The following is a 16,921-nucleotide window of genomic DNA, read 5'->3' as shown; positions in this document are numbered from 1 at the left end:
TAATATAACAATAATAACGTTCTACAATGCATTCAAACATAAGCATAAAAAAAAATTGTTTACAAAAAAATAGCTCGTTATTTCATTTGTATATACTGCCTCAATCGAAGCAGATGACAATTTACCTTCAATTAAAAAAACTACAATTTATAGAGTTGCTATTCGTAGACAAAACAAAAAACACACATTATGGTAAAACCAAAGCATCTCTGATTTGCATCGAAGCTAAAAACTACAATAAAATTATACACATTTTCTTGTAAAAATTGTGTTGCACCAATCGAGGACAAAATTGTCCTCGGAGTTGGCCACAGGGATATAGGGAGGTATATATGTTCTAAAAAAGTTCTAAAAAATTATGGGCGGTTAAATTACAGAGTCGGGAACATGAGGTGTTTTTGGATAATTTTTTTTAAAAATTGCCCTACCTAGGTCAAAAAAAAATTTTTTGTTTTTAAGGATCTATATTAATTTAACATTTCAAAAAATCGAATCTACGAGGGAAAATCACATTTCCAAAAAGTACAACTGCTGTTTTAATTTAGAATAAACGATTAATATGATGTTACAAGATTTATTGTTAAATTTAAAATTGTCAAAAATGGCTGATAGTTTTTAGACTTTTCTATAGCGTGAGATTTTGGGTAGTACTAGTATATGTTTTATATACATATATTTAAAATAAAAAATTTTAATTATGAATACTTAAAATATGTTAAAAATATATAATGTATTGTTATAAATAATAATAAATCAACTTTTATGGACTATAGTTAGATAAATATCTAACTAATTTTTTAACCTTTTTTTTTTAATATTTAAATAGAAAGGTGAGATTTCAAACAAAAATTTAGGTTTGAACTTTGATACCACCAATTCCAATTAAAAATATAAGAGTACCATTAGCAAAGTATTTAAATACCAACTAATTTGTAAGGTTTTTAGTAATTTTTTTGTTTATTGTAAAACAAAATTATATTACAAAAATGTATATATTATTCAGATATTCCAAAAGCATATCAAGGAATACACTATGCACAATATTAAATACAAAATTGTTAATAATCAATACATTATTTAATTAATTTGTATTACTATCCAATTTGTAACTACTGAAGATTTAATAAATATAATACGTCGTGTAATATAATATTTGTTTGTATATTTCTCAAATTTTCAATTACCCTATGATGAATACTACATAGTAAAATTAAAAAAAAAAGTATTAAATCACTTTCAAATAAACGTTTCGATGCTTGGCAACAAACACACCACATTCACAGTGACACACAAGTCTTAGGCAAACTGTATAGGTAAACTCCATTAACGCACGTTAAATTGCATCTTTTAGGAGTTAAGTATAATGGTGCTTGTTATTAATTATATACCTAATAAATATAATACACGGATAATATTATTCGTCCTATAAATAACATCCTTAAAAATACAGAATCTTTTATTTTTCTCAATATGGAATCTGTTATAAAGAGAATCAATGAATTGCCCTTTACATGTTGTCATTAAAACTTATTACAGTTGTACAACTATATACAAATTATATTTATTACAATGTACAGAATAACCAATATGTATTGTATTTCTCAATTATAAGTATGAGGACTGGTCGTGTATGCAAAGTTGATGATTGGCCGACTTCATAGTTAAGACGAAGGCGAAAGAGAAAAAGATAAAGGATTTCTTAAAAGAGACGAAACAATCAAGGCACTTTTTCAGTAATTCAGTTGTATATTTATAAGCTGTATATTATAACAATTTGGTCCAAGGTTGAAATTATAACAAAATCAACAAAATCACAAAAATCATATTACAAAAATGTATATACAGGGTCCGGCAAAAAAACCTCCCTTATTTAGAAATGGCACTGTGTGAGTTGTGGTGGTGGTACAACGGTGGAGGGGGTATCGATCGATAGCTGTATACATGCCATTTTCTTCTGACCTAACCTAAACCAATTGCTAGGAATCATGATGAGGGAGAAGTCTGGTTGGAGAAGTAGACAAAATAAAGGCCTCTGATTGGCCGACTAACCAGAGCGCGGAGTCAGTAATTAAAAAACACATAAATACGGCGACGATTTTAAACCGACACTTTCCATCGCCAGCCACCGAAACGTTCAATTCAACACTTCAATCGAATTTGGACAAGTTGGACTACTGGACCTCTTCAACCAAAGACGATCTCGCCATCAGCCAAGCAGACAACGAGTTCATCCGCCATATAGCAAGCCACCGACGTTTACCGAAGAAGCGTACGCGACCAGCCGGACGACACCCAGAGCAGACGAACGGCGCCGACACCACGTGAAACCACGCCACCGCCGTCGACCTTCCGAAGACCGCCGCACGAACGCGTCCATCAGCGTCGCCAACTCAACACTCGTCGCCGACACGTACTAGCTGCCACGACCGCGCCTTCTGGTGTAAAACCCTGGTTACGGTAAAACTAACCATCTCTCGGTCCTACTCCGACCATAATAAATAAACCGAGTCTTAAAACAGCCGTTTTCACCGCTAATCTCTTCGTCTGTTCCGAGACGTAAAATCGGAACCACACGCCTTCGGGTGTAAAACCCTGATTACGGTCAAAACTAATCATCTCTCGGACCTACTCAGACCATAATAAATAAATCGAGTACTAAAACAGCCGTTTTCACGGCTACCCGCCCCGCCTAGCTCCGGCGTAAAATCAGCAACCTCGTGCCCCGGCGAAGACAACGCGGAAGAATCGACGTACCACCGAGGACCGACCGCGCAGGCGCGCCCCCGGACTCCTTCCATCACCGCGGGCTATCAACTACGGCCGCAACGCTACCGTCGCCCACCGCATCGACCAGCAGCTAGACCGCGGGACTCGGACCGTCGAAGAACGGGGATTTGAATGCACTCTACCGCCGCTGCAGGCCTCTGACGAACGACCGCGTCCTTCCGTCGTCGGCACCCAGCCCTAGCGTTGTCCGTGCCGAGACGATAAACCGGCATTACACGCCTTTGAGCGTACATACCCTGGACAAGGTAAAAAACTGACCATCTCTCGGTCCAACTCAGACCATAGTAAAACGAGTATCAAAACAGCCGTTTTTACGGCTAACATAACCGCATAATTGTGCGTGTGCCCCGATAGGCCGGCGCTTATTTGAGCGTCGCTTTGAGACGTATAGTCGTACGTCTTGACCCGCAGATACTAACGCTTATTAGAGCGCGCCCCCGTAGGACGGCGCTTAATTGAGCGACGCTCGGCCGCATAATCGTGCGTGCCCACCTCCCGCCGCTACCAATACCGTAAGCGGATCCCCGGGTGATAGGCTGGGCTAGAGGGCTTAGTTGAGTCGCTCTAATAGTGAGGGTTGCATAGTTGTGCAGACCGCGGGCGAATTAGGCGACCCACCAACCCCACATATGTAATTCCCAATACGATTCTCGAACCCTGACACCAAATGTAAAAAACTTTGTAAATTATATTTTATAAGAATAAATTAAATAAATTGTTCGGAAAAACAAAATAGAGTTTATTATTAAACAAAAGGAGTTAGGTCCAACGGCAACAACCGGAGGACCGCTTCAGTGTTGTTTTATACAGTAAAAAAACAACTCAGCAACACCAATAAAAGCCTAAGTTTTTTAGCACTAGTTCAAATAGTAATTTACGGTTTGTGCGAAGAAACCAATGTATAACAACATGTTTTTCTAAGCTCGTGTCGCTATTATCGATACAGGGTGTCCCGTCATGATTTAACATGATTGAGAACAATCTAGCCTGAAATGCACAAAATATTTTTTATCAAGCAAATTTATGATGGTCATTGTAAGACAAGGAACAAATTAACTTAGATTAGACTTTAATGTATTTCGATAACAAAATAAGTATACTAGTTATTAATTGTATACTATGTACAACGCGAGTATGAAGTGTTCACAAAAACTAAACGCATCTAATTCTACAACATTGATCAAAGCTGTTCCATACAAAGACAATAACAAAATATAATAGTCGGTGTAATAGGGAAATAACTGGATAATAACTTAACAGTTTAGAGGTTTTTAAAAAATAATAAATCCAGTTGCCGTTTAACATCCAAGTAATTCTTAAAAGTTAAAACGATTTTATTATTTTCGCCGTATATCATAAAATCTTGATCAGTGGCGCCAAACTAATATTTAATTGGAGGGGAAAAAACATATTATGGGCAACCACCTCAAGGTTGAGTTCTTAATCATCGTTGAGTCTGTTTTCATGACCCAATGGCCACCCACCCTCCCCGAGAAGAAGGTTCGGCACCACTGATTCGGATTATTTTCATTGAAGTTCAAAACCCAAAAACTGGCTTTTACAGTTTTAAAGAAAAGCCAATTTATTTTCCTATCAACTGTTCATTGTCTTAAATTGAGCTTCTAGGCCTACAAGAGACGAATAAGAGAAACCAACTAATTAGAATCTATATGATAGTATGATATTTGAGTTATTAAAATATACTGATGGGATACCCTGTATCGATAAAAGCATCGAAAAATATGTTTTTGCGCATTTGTTTTTTCGTACAACCGATAAGGTATTGTTTTAAGTATCTGAAATGTAGGCATACCGCAGATTTTTATACAGTAAAAAAACAACTTAAAAACTCCTATAAAAAATATAAAAATTAGGTCAAATTTCAAGTTTTGAAAATCCATAATAGTCTTCAAAGTCTACAATTTTTAGTATTAAAGCCAAATTTTGTGTTATTTCATCATACAAAGACTTTTAGAAAGATTTGTTTTTACATATGTTATAAATGTTAGATAAAAACTTCAGACTGAATTTATAATTATTAAAATTATGTTTATTTTGTATTGTAGTGTTGCAATAAAGTTACTAGTATTATTATTAATAAATTTCTACTCTTAAGTCCTAAAAATGCACCTATTTAATAAAAAAAAAATTCTATCCCTACCCAGGGGGCAGTGGGTGGTCAACATTAGAGTTTAAGGGCACATGTGACAAGCCTAATCGAGGTTTGTTTAAAAGTTTCGATTTGATTCGACTTGGATTTACGGGATTAAATAAAAGCCTAAGTTATATCCTATTAATTGTTCATAGTCTCGAACTGAGCTTCTAGGCCTCATAAAAGACAAATAAGAAAAATCAACTAATTAGAACATATATGAAAATATGGTATTTAAGCCATTAAAATATACTGATATTATAATATTATAATGTACAGAATAACCTGTATCGGTTTTAGTGTCGAAAAATATGTTTTTGCGCATTTGTTTATTCGTACAACCGATTACAACCTAACCGATATGGTGTTCTCTAAAGTATTCCAAATGTAGGCATACCGCAGATTGTTTTACAGTAAAAAAACAACTCAACAACACCAGAAAATCAGGTCAAATTTCAATAGTAGCCTTCAAAATTCACATTTATTAGTGTTACAGCCACTTTTTGGGTTATTGGAAAATTTACTACAGATTTTCTTTTGCATATGACATATCATGTTGTCGTCCCGAAAAAAATCATGTTTAATAAACCAATGTAGTTGTTAGATGCATTTTCTGTCTAGGGGAATCATACTGCACCGATTAGTGCATTGGTGTAATAATAATTACATAATCCAATAGCCATGTCGTTATTTTATTACCTTAACCACATCCTATACCTAGTTATTAATATAACATTAAATATGCAAGTCAGGTAGCTTGTAAATACGGTGACCATGTAAAACCAAGTTACTATTTACATAAAACAATTACAAATAGTTTGCCTGTAGTGTTTAAATTTGACGGAATAGAGTCCTCTCAAGAACCAGTATATTTTCTTTTAAATTAGATCATGAATGAACGCTCTTATAAAAAAAAAAAAAAAAACCATGGCAAACATAAATTTGATGCATTTTTACTTTTATTAAATAGAATGCAGTGACTAATTAAAAATTAAAAGGCATATTACATTTATTATTATATTATTACTATCATTTTAATTATTATAAAGTATAATATGATGAATAAAATAAATATGAATACCTATTAGTCGATGAAGATATTAGTAGTGCTTTAAAAAAAAAATATTTGAATTTAATAAAAAAAAGTATTATACATTTATTTAGAACAGTTATACTTTCGATTCTTTGTCTAACGTATCATAGTAGTAACTCTAGTTTTGCTACTAGTTTGTCTGTCTCAATGTTGTCTACTTGATAAAATATTTTATTAATGTATCTGTATTTTTCAAATTGGCCGTTTCCATATCTTAAGATACAAATGCGATTTTCAAGATTAGCGGTCAATAATACAGCAGTTTTTGTACTCTTCCACGCTTCTATGTAACAACACATATATTTTAAAACATAGTACATGGCTAACGAGTCTGTAAAATCTGGGTACTTCGGATCTAAAAAAAAAGATATATTTATTAGCTTAGTAACCAATACTTTACTTTCTTTATTGTGCAATACAAAACTGCTGTAGTGCATAAAAAAATAATACAATTATATAAACGTTAGATTAGACAAACCTATCAAATATGTGTTGTGTGAACTTTATAATATTCGTACATTATAATTAAAAAACTAAATTTGTGTGTTACTGGAATAAAGGTTTGGCAACTTTGATTCATTAAGGGTTAGACACTAATTTTCTCGAAATATATAAATATTTTGAACAATATTTTTTTCCAAGATTTTTTGGTACACATTGTACTATATTTTTAAAATTTTTTATCACCAATCCTTGAAGGCCAAAAAGGGGGATTTTAATTTTTTTAAATGGCAACATATGTTTTTAATTACATACATTTGTAGACAAAAATTAAAAAAATATTTTAGCGTTTGAATTTTCATTTATTTGTTCATTAGCTATGACTTTGTTAAGATACTACATTTTTTCTTAATAATTATCATATTTCTTCGGTTTTCCAAAACCGATAGCACATAAGGTTCATATTTATGTCCGCATTGTCCATTTGGCGATAACACTCTTACAAAAAAAAAGTCACTGGTATAAAAGACTTTGAAACGATGATAGACAAACGGATCTTATCTACAGATTACCTATTCCAACACAGGTACACAGGTTGGTTTTACAAACCCACTTAATCAAATTATTTTTATGCGTGTAATAAAACTACTCGTTTTTGTAGTACGATTGAAAATATTAAGAACTACAGTCAAAAAATCAAATCTTTTTAAAGTCATAACAAATGAACAAATAAATGAAAATTCAAAATTTAAACGCTAAAATATTTTTTTATTTTTTGTCTACAAATGTATGTAATTAAAAACATATGTTGCCAATTAAAAAAAACTAAAATCCTTTTTGGCCTTCAAGATTTGGTGATAAAAATGTTCAAAATTTTGAAAAATATATATTATATAATATATAATATAATATATTCCGAGGAAATGAGTGTCTTATCCTTAATGAATCACAGATCGTATCTAGTCGGTACATTGAAGGGTTCCTATTTTATGATTATTTTTTTTTAAAGTCAACTTTGAGTGCACCAGATCTGAATAACGAAAACACTAATTTTCGGTTGGTATCACTGTCACAATCTACTCAGACGGCATCTTGCCACCGCGTTGTGTGAGAAAAACTTGCGATATAACGTTAAACGGCTCTGTAATGAATTAAAATGCTAGCGTAGTGTACTTAAAATTTCTTATCTAGTATATATAAAGAAGTCTCATTTTTAAATAAACTACAATACAACAAATTAAAACATGGGTAGCATAGTGGTATAGATTTTTTTTTGCCATAATTCCTTTAGACCAGTGATCTCCCGCGTACCCACTATGCCTTGACACCACTATACTGGTTTTTTTTTGACATTTTTATGTCTTTGCTATGGAACACACACGGAAAATCGACACCGCTCATAATAACGAAAAAACCAACACCGCTTATCATAACGAAAAAACCGACACCGACACCGGTTATCATAACGAAAATAACAGCTGATTTATCTGGTAAGAGAGATAAGAGATAGGGGGTGAAAGGTAGGGGTGAGAGTTAGAGGGTAAGAGTAAGGAGGTGAGAGATAGGGGGTGATAGATAGGGGTGAGAGATAGGGAGTAAGAGATGAGGGTTGGGGTTGGGGTGGGAATGAGGGGGGCATATATGTTGTATTCACAACGTTCAAAATAGAAATGAATAATAAATTCAATAATTTAAGGGGCCAAATTCTCTATGAATTGTTTTGGGCCAGATATTATGAAAACACTAAAATATTAGCCAGAAACTTTATATGTTTACTAGCCACCTTAGATTAGTGATGTGACATAAATCCGGATTCTTCGAAAATCCGAATTCTGGATTTCAAAATCCGAAAATCGAAATTTCGAATTTCAAAATCAGATTATTAGAAAACACTCAAAAGTTTATCTTTTATAGTAATTCCCAGAGCTCTGCCAACTTTAGAAATCCAAATGGAAACATAATATATATTTAATTTTTTTTTTTTAAGTACGAATAATTTGCTGAATATATTAACTGGTTGGTAACTGTTTCTGGATGTACACTTTTAAAGTTATTAAAGTGTATAACTTAGAATGGGAGGTGAAGTGCAATGGAGATGAGTGCACAGATAAAAATAATCCTTCAATAATACTCGTTCCCCTATCGATAATTTTAAACTATAACAACTAAAAGTAATTATCAAAAACTGTTTATCGACCAGTCAAAAGTTTCAGTAAATTATTCTTAATTTATAAAATGTATTAAATATTTTGTTACAATTTGAGTTTTTAAAGTTAGTAAAGTTAACTACCGATATCGGATACCGCTATACTGGTTTATCAATAATACAAATACATTTTAAGTTAAAAATTAATTAATGTTCTAAACAACCGAAATCAGCGTTACGAAACATTAAATTAAAATTTTTAGATTTCGGATTTCGAACTTCGGTAAATCCGGATTCTCGAAATTCGGTAAATCCGGATTTTCCCCATCATTACCTTAGATACATAAAAATGTATCCTGTTGTGTTGCGGACTCGTAAGCAAGCTGTTAAATTTAATTTTTTCTTGTGCTTGTTATTTCAATGTTTTTTTAATACTCGTCCTGTATTTCTGTTACGATAAAAGAAATGTTCCTAATTTTTTTTTGGATTTTTCCAAATGGCTTTGTTTGTGTAGGATATTTTTAGTTTTTTTTTCTACATTTTTTTTGTTATTGTTTACTCTTATTTATAGTATTTTCGGCCATCAAATACATCAATGAAAATCAGTTTTTATACAAAAAAAAAAATCTCGTATCTAGAAAGAATGTAGTTAGATAAATAAAATAATATAGGTTTTCTGCGAATTTACACCTATTGTTTAATTCCAAACGTTTATACGAAAAACCCAATTCAAAATAAAAAGTGTAAATTTCATATTATATTTAAATATTTCTCAAGCTTTCTGAAAAAAAAAATAGTTCAAAAATTTTACTTGTTCTAGGCAACAGGAAGATCAGCTTTTTAATAAACTCAACGTGTTGCTAATACTAGTAAAAAAAGAACGGTAAAATAAAAAATCTCATCGTAGCCAAAATAAGCGGAAAAAAAATATTTGGGAACATCCCTTTTATTGTTACAGACATGCACGATAAGTATCGACAAGTTCTGACCAAGGGGTTCTACAAAAGTTCATTCATATTTGTCGTTTTTGTTGAAATAAAATATTTATAAGCAAAAACATAATAATGGTTAAAAAAGTAGTACCATTAAAACTCTATATTTACTTGACAATTCGGCTAATTCACGGGCAAGTATATTTTTCAACGCTATTCCGGTAAGAGATCTTCTCTCTTCTCCGAGGCGGATCAAAATATCTAAACCTTTTAAACCTGCAAGAATTAAAAAATAAAATATTGTACATGATACATATTTTTTCTCATACATACATATTTAAGTATTATAAATATATTATTATTTACTATTCAAATGGTAAATTTGTGTTAAAATTTTTGAAAAATAAAAATAAATTAGTTGCTTGCGATATACAATTTCATCGCACTCCAAAAAAAACCTAAGTAGAATTACTTATTTGAAGAGACTGTTCAAACTTGACATTCAACACTGAAATCGGTACACACAAAAATGAAATTAACCACAGAAGTCTCTTATTTAATCGCAGACTTACATGAAGCCCACACATAAAATCAAAACCTAAGCAACTTAATATCCGTTTGCACTTGTTTCCACCCTTGCTGCATACAAACAACTTCTTCAGCCCATTCGGTCTTATGGCGGGTCTGCCGAATTCTCTAAGACACTCCAGGCATTCTAGATCATTGTTCTTCGCATCATTACAAAAGCTTCTTGGTGTATACCTCAAAGGCAATGCGGCCAATAAAACGGCTATACTCTTTATCCCAATTGTATCCCAACCGGTCCTGGCAATCCGGCTCAACTCCTCGCTCTCCAACGGTGCAGAGACTTGTTACAAACATTCAATAACAACATTTGTTCTTGGTTTTTTTTTATCTTTTTTTCACTTTCATTTTGTTGCAAAGTGTTAAATAATGACATACGTCGTTCAATATGATACCGTAGGTTAGCTGTTAAACAGCAATTAGGTCTCACTCTCTCTCCCCAATTAAAAGTTTACTATGTTGTAATATTATCATGTGAACGAAAAATATAGGTAAGGCAAATTTCATAATTAAGGAGATTGCACGCTGTCTGTTTTCAAGCAGTTTTGTATAGGCAATATTTAAGAAAACTGAGGTTTTAATAAATGTCGACCGTGTCAATTAATTTACCGATTGATTTTTTCTATAAGTAAAAGCCATTTTGGTTTATTTTAGCTGCCCAAAAAGCCAGACAAAGTTTCGTCTACATAGGATAGTCCAATTTCAAATCTGCAAAGAGATTAGAGTTCTTTGGCTACTTTACCATGTTTCCTACTCAGAAATCTGTTTCCTGCATAGCCTAGTAAAGTTGCCAAGGAACTCTTATGTCATTACAGGATTGAAATCGGACCACATTAAGTAAACGAAATTTTGCCAGTCTTATTGTTTCAAAACGTCAAAAATAAATTGACAACATTCAATGCCCATAAAAAAAACTATAAGCTCTATTTACTACTATCGAATAAATTTGTAATTACTTTCGTCTGAATCTTCAGGCACAGGAATTTTAACTGAAACAAATAAAGAATGTAAAAAAAACATACGGTTAGTTAAAGATGATATTTATATTTTATCACAAAGATCTAAAACTGAGATTAATTTCATAATTAATGAGATTGCACGCTGTCTTTCAAGGAGTTTTGTATAGGCAATATTTAAGAAAACGGAGGTTTTAATAAATGTCGACCGTGTCAATTAATTTACCGATTGATTTGTAAAAGCTTTATGGTGTTATTTTTAATTTAAATATTTTTTTCTATAAGTAAAAGCCATTTTGGTTTATTTTAGCTGCCCAAAAAGCCAGACAAAGTTTCGTCTACATAGGATAGTCCAATTTCAATTCTGCAAAGATATTAGAGTTCTTTGGCTATTTCACCATGTTTCCTACTCAGAAATCTGTTTCCTGCATAGCCTAATAAAGTTGCCAAAGAACTCTTATGTCTCTACAGGATTGAAATCGGACCACATTAAGTAAACGAAATTTTGACAGTCTTATTGTTTCAAAACGTCAAAAATAAATAGACCACATGTAATGCCTTTAAAAAAAGCTTTAAGCTTTATTTACTACTATCGAATAAATTTGTAATTACTTTCGTCTGAATCTTTAGGCACAAGTGTTTTAGCTGTAACAAATAAAGAATGTAAAATAATCATTAGGTAAGTTAAAGACGATTTTTATATTTTATCCCAAACATCTAAAACTGAGATTAATTTGACCAAATAATTAATGAATTCAAAACATTGTATTAGCATAAAAATAAACTTTCAATCAACATTCGAAAGAATGATTTGAATTATACTTTTATCATTAAAAACTTTGATTTTCAGCTTAAATCGGATATTCTAGTTTTTCTGAGCAACTTAATAATTATCAATTTTCAAAATTATTCGCTTGCAAAATTTAATATTTACCTATTTTTTTGCTTATTTTTTCTTGTATAGATTTATCTCGTTTTATGGATGCTAAAATTTACAATAAAATAACTTGATATCGTATATAATTTTTTTACACCTAATAGAAACCATTATTGTACATATGATTCTGTGTATCAGTGGCACAACCAGAATTCGGCCAAGGGGGTAGGGGGTCCCGTCGTGTCCTATTCAAGTTTTACTTGAAAAAAAAGTGATGGAATAGGGGTTTCTGGCGTTAGTTGTTGCGCCACTGCTGTGTAGAGCATTATAATATGTATAGCTGATTATTGACTACCATTTAGATTCTCTTAGCTGTCAGTGAGCGCATATTCTGGAATAAAAGCAAAAAAAAATGTGTTTACTCAATGAATACCTATCAAACAACTGCGTATAAATATTTCCATAAAAAGTAATAACAATTATTACCCGGTACAGCGATCAAAATAATCAGGTCATCTGAAATGAACACAAAATAAATAAATTATATTGGATTTAATTTTCTATTCTATAGCAATAAACTTTAAGAGAAATATTTAAGTAGTAAGTATAAGGGTGTTAGTAATCCGGAAGTTAGTGCTTGGCTAGATTAATTTAATAGAGCTGAAACTTTATTATAACGTATAAAAATAAATATAACGGCTGAATTCAAACAGATGTAGCGAGTAGAATAAGATTTATGACTTAAGAACTAAGATTTACACCACCGATATATTTGCATAAATACGAACTTTGTTGTTGTTTTAATAAAATAATCAAATATTCTAAACTTTATTTATTATTATTATTATTATTATGTATGCGTATTACTGTTCACTGAAAACATGTTGTCTTTAACGATTTGTTCAATTACACACTCCAATTCATCTAGAATAAACAAATAAAGATTCGAGTTATAAAACAAGTTTAAAAAAATAATCATAATACAATAATTACACCACGCTTTAAGCGACTTCCGGTGTTAAAATTATATATTATATACCTATTAGTATATTGATTTCTTATATGTATCTTACTTTTTCCTAAAGCATCCTTATAGTTAGAAGCTATGTGGATGTGTTTGTCTATAGTAAATCATTTAAAAAAATAAGTATAATATCAGTGTGTATAAAGTTAGTCTAATAGTGATAAAAAATATTACTGACTTGTAATGGACACCGTACTTGTATACGAGGAGTCAGCTGTAAAGAAACGTGAAATATTACTTTTATTTTTAATAAGTATATCGAGTAGGTAAGTATGAAAAATTAAATAATTACAACTTTCTGCCAATACGTTTAAGAAGAAAAATGGTAATAACACACAGAAGAGCTTCATTTTACCTGCAAATAATAATTAACATAAAAGCAATTCATACTGGTCGCAGTCTTTTGCGTGTCGTACAGTGCATTTTTTAAACTATTAAACTAGGTGACACGAATGTCGCCTAGTGAAAATAATTTGTCGCCTAGTTGATTATATTGTTAAAGACTGGGCAACACACAACTTTCAAGAGAAGAATTTTTTAATTATGTAGAAAACCAATTAGGTAATGGATGATGGATAAATGGCTACATATTGTCTTATATTATCGATACCTATTCGGTATTAAATACAAAATGCATTTATTATTGTAGAATATGAGAAAATAAGTTATAATAATACTATTGTTATACATTTATGACGATAACCGTTAAGGATGGTCAAAAGGCAATGGTACCGTTATGTGATAATAATAGTAGAATGTATATTGCTCTAAACAGTACTGGAACAGCAAATTTTGATCCCAGACCAGCAGTGGCTGAGTTTTTAATATGGAAAGAACGACGTTACAGACCAAGAAACTTACAAAAATCATTCATTCATCAAAAAATTTTTTGAAAAATAAATCTTAAAAAAAATCTTCTGTTAAATAAATTATCTCTTTTATTTATTTATTTTTACTATTTACTACTAGCATTACGATTTATTTTTAATAATAATTATGAGGGGCGAGTCTGAAATACTTCTCATTAAGGGTGAAACTAAAGGGGGGTAGCCTACTCCCTTATAGTCAGCCAAATCAAAAGAAAAAAGTTTTTCAGCCGAGTCTGCAACCACGAAAGAGCATTTTCATGTCTCGTTGAAGTACCGAATAAATTTAGAGTAGTGGTGGAATTATAGATAATGAAATGGTATATTAACAAGCTAGTATCTAAGGTGGCTATTAAACATATCAAGTTTCAGACTTATAAATGATTTTATAATATCTGGCCTTAAAAAATTCATAGGAAATATGACCTGTTAAATTACATTAAATTTATTTTTCAGTTATAATTTGATCGTTGTGAATACAACATATCTCTCACCCCAATCGATCAACCCTATCTTTCACCCCCTATCACTCACCCTCTGTCTCCTACCCCTATCTCCCACCCCCAACCCCATCTCCGTGTGGTAACGATTTTTTGGTAACGCTTTTTTAATAACGCTGAGTAAATAACGCTTTTTTCGGTTAAGTGCCAAAGCTAAGACATGAAAATGTCAAAAAAAAAATTATGTTTCTGGCTAATATTTTAGTGTTTTCATAAAATCTGGCTTGAACAATTCGACCTCTTAAATTACATTGAATTTATTATTTAGTTCTAATATGAACGTTGAACGTACGACATCTCTTATCTCATATCAGATAACAGCGTAACAGATTAACATTCGAAATGGATCCGAAATGGTCTTTCCGATAATTGTCTTTGAATTGACGAATGATTTTTGGTACCTTGCGGCGCTTAACAGCGTAACGCTTTTTTTGGTAACACTTTTTTTCGGTTATGTACCGGCTAATTCTCACCCGAAAATAGCGTTACCAAAAAGGCGTAACGAAAAAAGGGTTACCATAAAAGCGTTACCACACGGAGATGAGGTTAGGGGTGGAAATAGGGGGTAGGAGACAGAGGGTGAGAATTAGCCGGTACATAACCGAAAAAAAGCGTTACCACACGGAGATGGGGTTGAGGGTGGGAGATAGCGTAGGAGTTAGGGGTGGGAGATAGGGGTAGGAGACAGAGGGTGAGTGATAGGGGGTGAAAGATAGGGTTGATAGATTGGGGTGAGAGATATGTTGTATTCACAACGATCAAGTTATAACTGAAAAATAAATTTAATGTAATTTAACAGGTCATATTTCCTATGAATTTTTTAAGGCCAGATATTATAAAATCACTTATAAGTCAGAAACTTGATATGTTTACTAGCCACCTTAGATACTAGCTTGTTAATATACCATTTCATTATCTATAATTCCACCACTACTCTAAATTTATTCGGTACTTCAACGAGACATGAAAATGCTCTTTCGTGGTTGCAGACTCGGCTGAAAAACGTTTTTCCATGAGCGGAGACGGACAGGACAGGCGGTTAAAAACAGGCGACGACTTTTTTTTTTGCAAATCGTTACGATATAGTACCTCAGTTATTCCCCCCCCCCCTATCTCCCCAAACATTTTTATGTCGCTCAGTAAAAATTCTTTAAAAAATGTACTGATGTCGTACACGACTAAAGTCTAAAAAATATACACTTAAAGAAGTAAAAACACCTGCTATGTCCACATTACAATAACATGTTGTTCAGAAATCGTAAACAATATTTCGAGCAGCTAGTGCCTATGTATCGTAAAAAAAAAAAGAATAACAAACAAAATAGGACTCAGTATTTTATTTTAAAACGTATACACCTTCTAAACCAAGCGATAATAAAACTACAAGGGGTTTTATGATTCACACCTAAAATATAAAAAAAGTCAGTACAGTGGAATCGGGGCATAATAGGGACGGAGAGGTCTTTAAGAATTACTATTACTGAAAGTGACTACCTAACTTACCTAACTTTAATACTATCTTACTGTGCTTGTTTATACTGTACTGCTTTGAACATCGAAATTTTCATTTTAAAGTGATTTTATTACTCTTTTTACTGACTCTGTTTTTAATGGGTAACTGCAAATTGAGGGGGTTAAAACCATGGCGGTGTAAGTCACACCGTTTTGTAAAGATAGGCATTTTTTAAAAAGTCAACGTGTCGAAGGGCAAAGTGAAGTATATACTTATGTTTTGCCCCCACTTAATTCCAAATGATTTGCGCCACTGTTCAGTACAAGAACATAACTATTTTAAAACATATTATGCACATTGAAAAAAAATAATAATAACTAGCCATAAAACAATTTTAAATACTATTCAAAGATCGTACCCAATAGGTTTTAGTTCTTTAACAGGGCCGAGTATAGACTAATATAATAGCTCGAATTAAAAACGTATCTATTCAAGGGTTTTGTTGAGATTTGTCCGTACCTATTTGATTAAAAGCATACTTACAGATTTTTAGCACAGTGATTGACTCGACCGACTTTTGAAACGCAACGTTTTGTAGTGACATTCATGTGTCTTGGTCTGTGGCCTTAAATTTTCAGCGACAACAACAATATAGACATATATTGTGCAGAGTACCGTTGTTGTTTATTTACAAAGGTGGATTATTTTTGCAATACGGTTACATAGGTATCTAGTACATGTTGGAATAATAATTAATATTCTATATATCAAGAAGTATTTCACAATATATAAATATGTTGTTTATCTGTATAATAAAAATACGTAGTTGTTAACCAGGAAATGTTATAGAAAAACAAAGTTGTTTTTGTAAGCACACGTGTATGTGTAGACGCGTGCAACCTTGTGGGTTAATATAAATAGCATTTGATCTAAGGGCTCGGGGCTCAGTATTTCTATTCAGTTTATACATATTACTAGTGTATTATTGTTTCACTGTGTTGTATATATTCTATGTATAATATATCTATTATTGTAATAACATTATTTGTGTTGAATACTTGATTATCATCTACTACTACTCGCACTCTGATACTATATTTATGTATAGT

Source organism: Adelges cooleyi, unplaced genomic scaffold, assembly GCF_023614345.1.
Source record: "Adelges cooleyi isolate 19-005CV unplaced genomic scaffold, UGA_ACOO_1.1 ACOO_flye_CR_arks_rails_tigmint_CR_PRNA_36, whole genome shotgun sequence".
NCBI lineage: Eukaryota > Metazoa > Arthropoda > Insecta > Hemiptera > Adelgidae > Adelges > Adelges cooleyi.
This window is presented reverse-complemented; position numbering follows the sequence as displayed.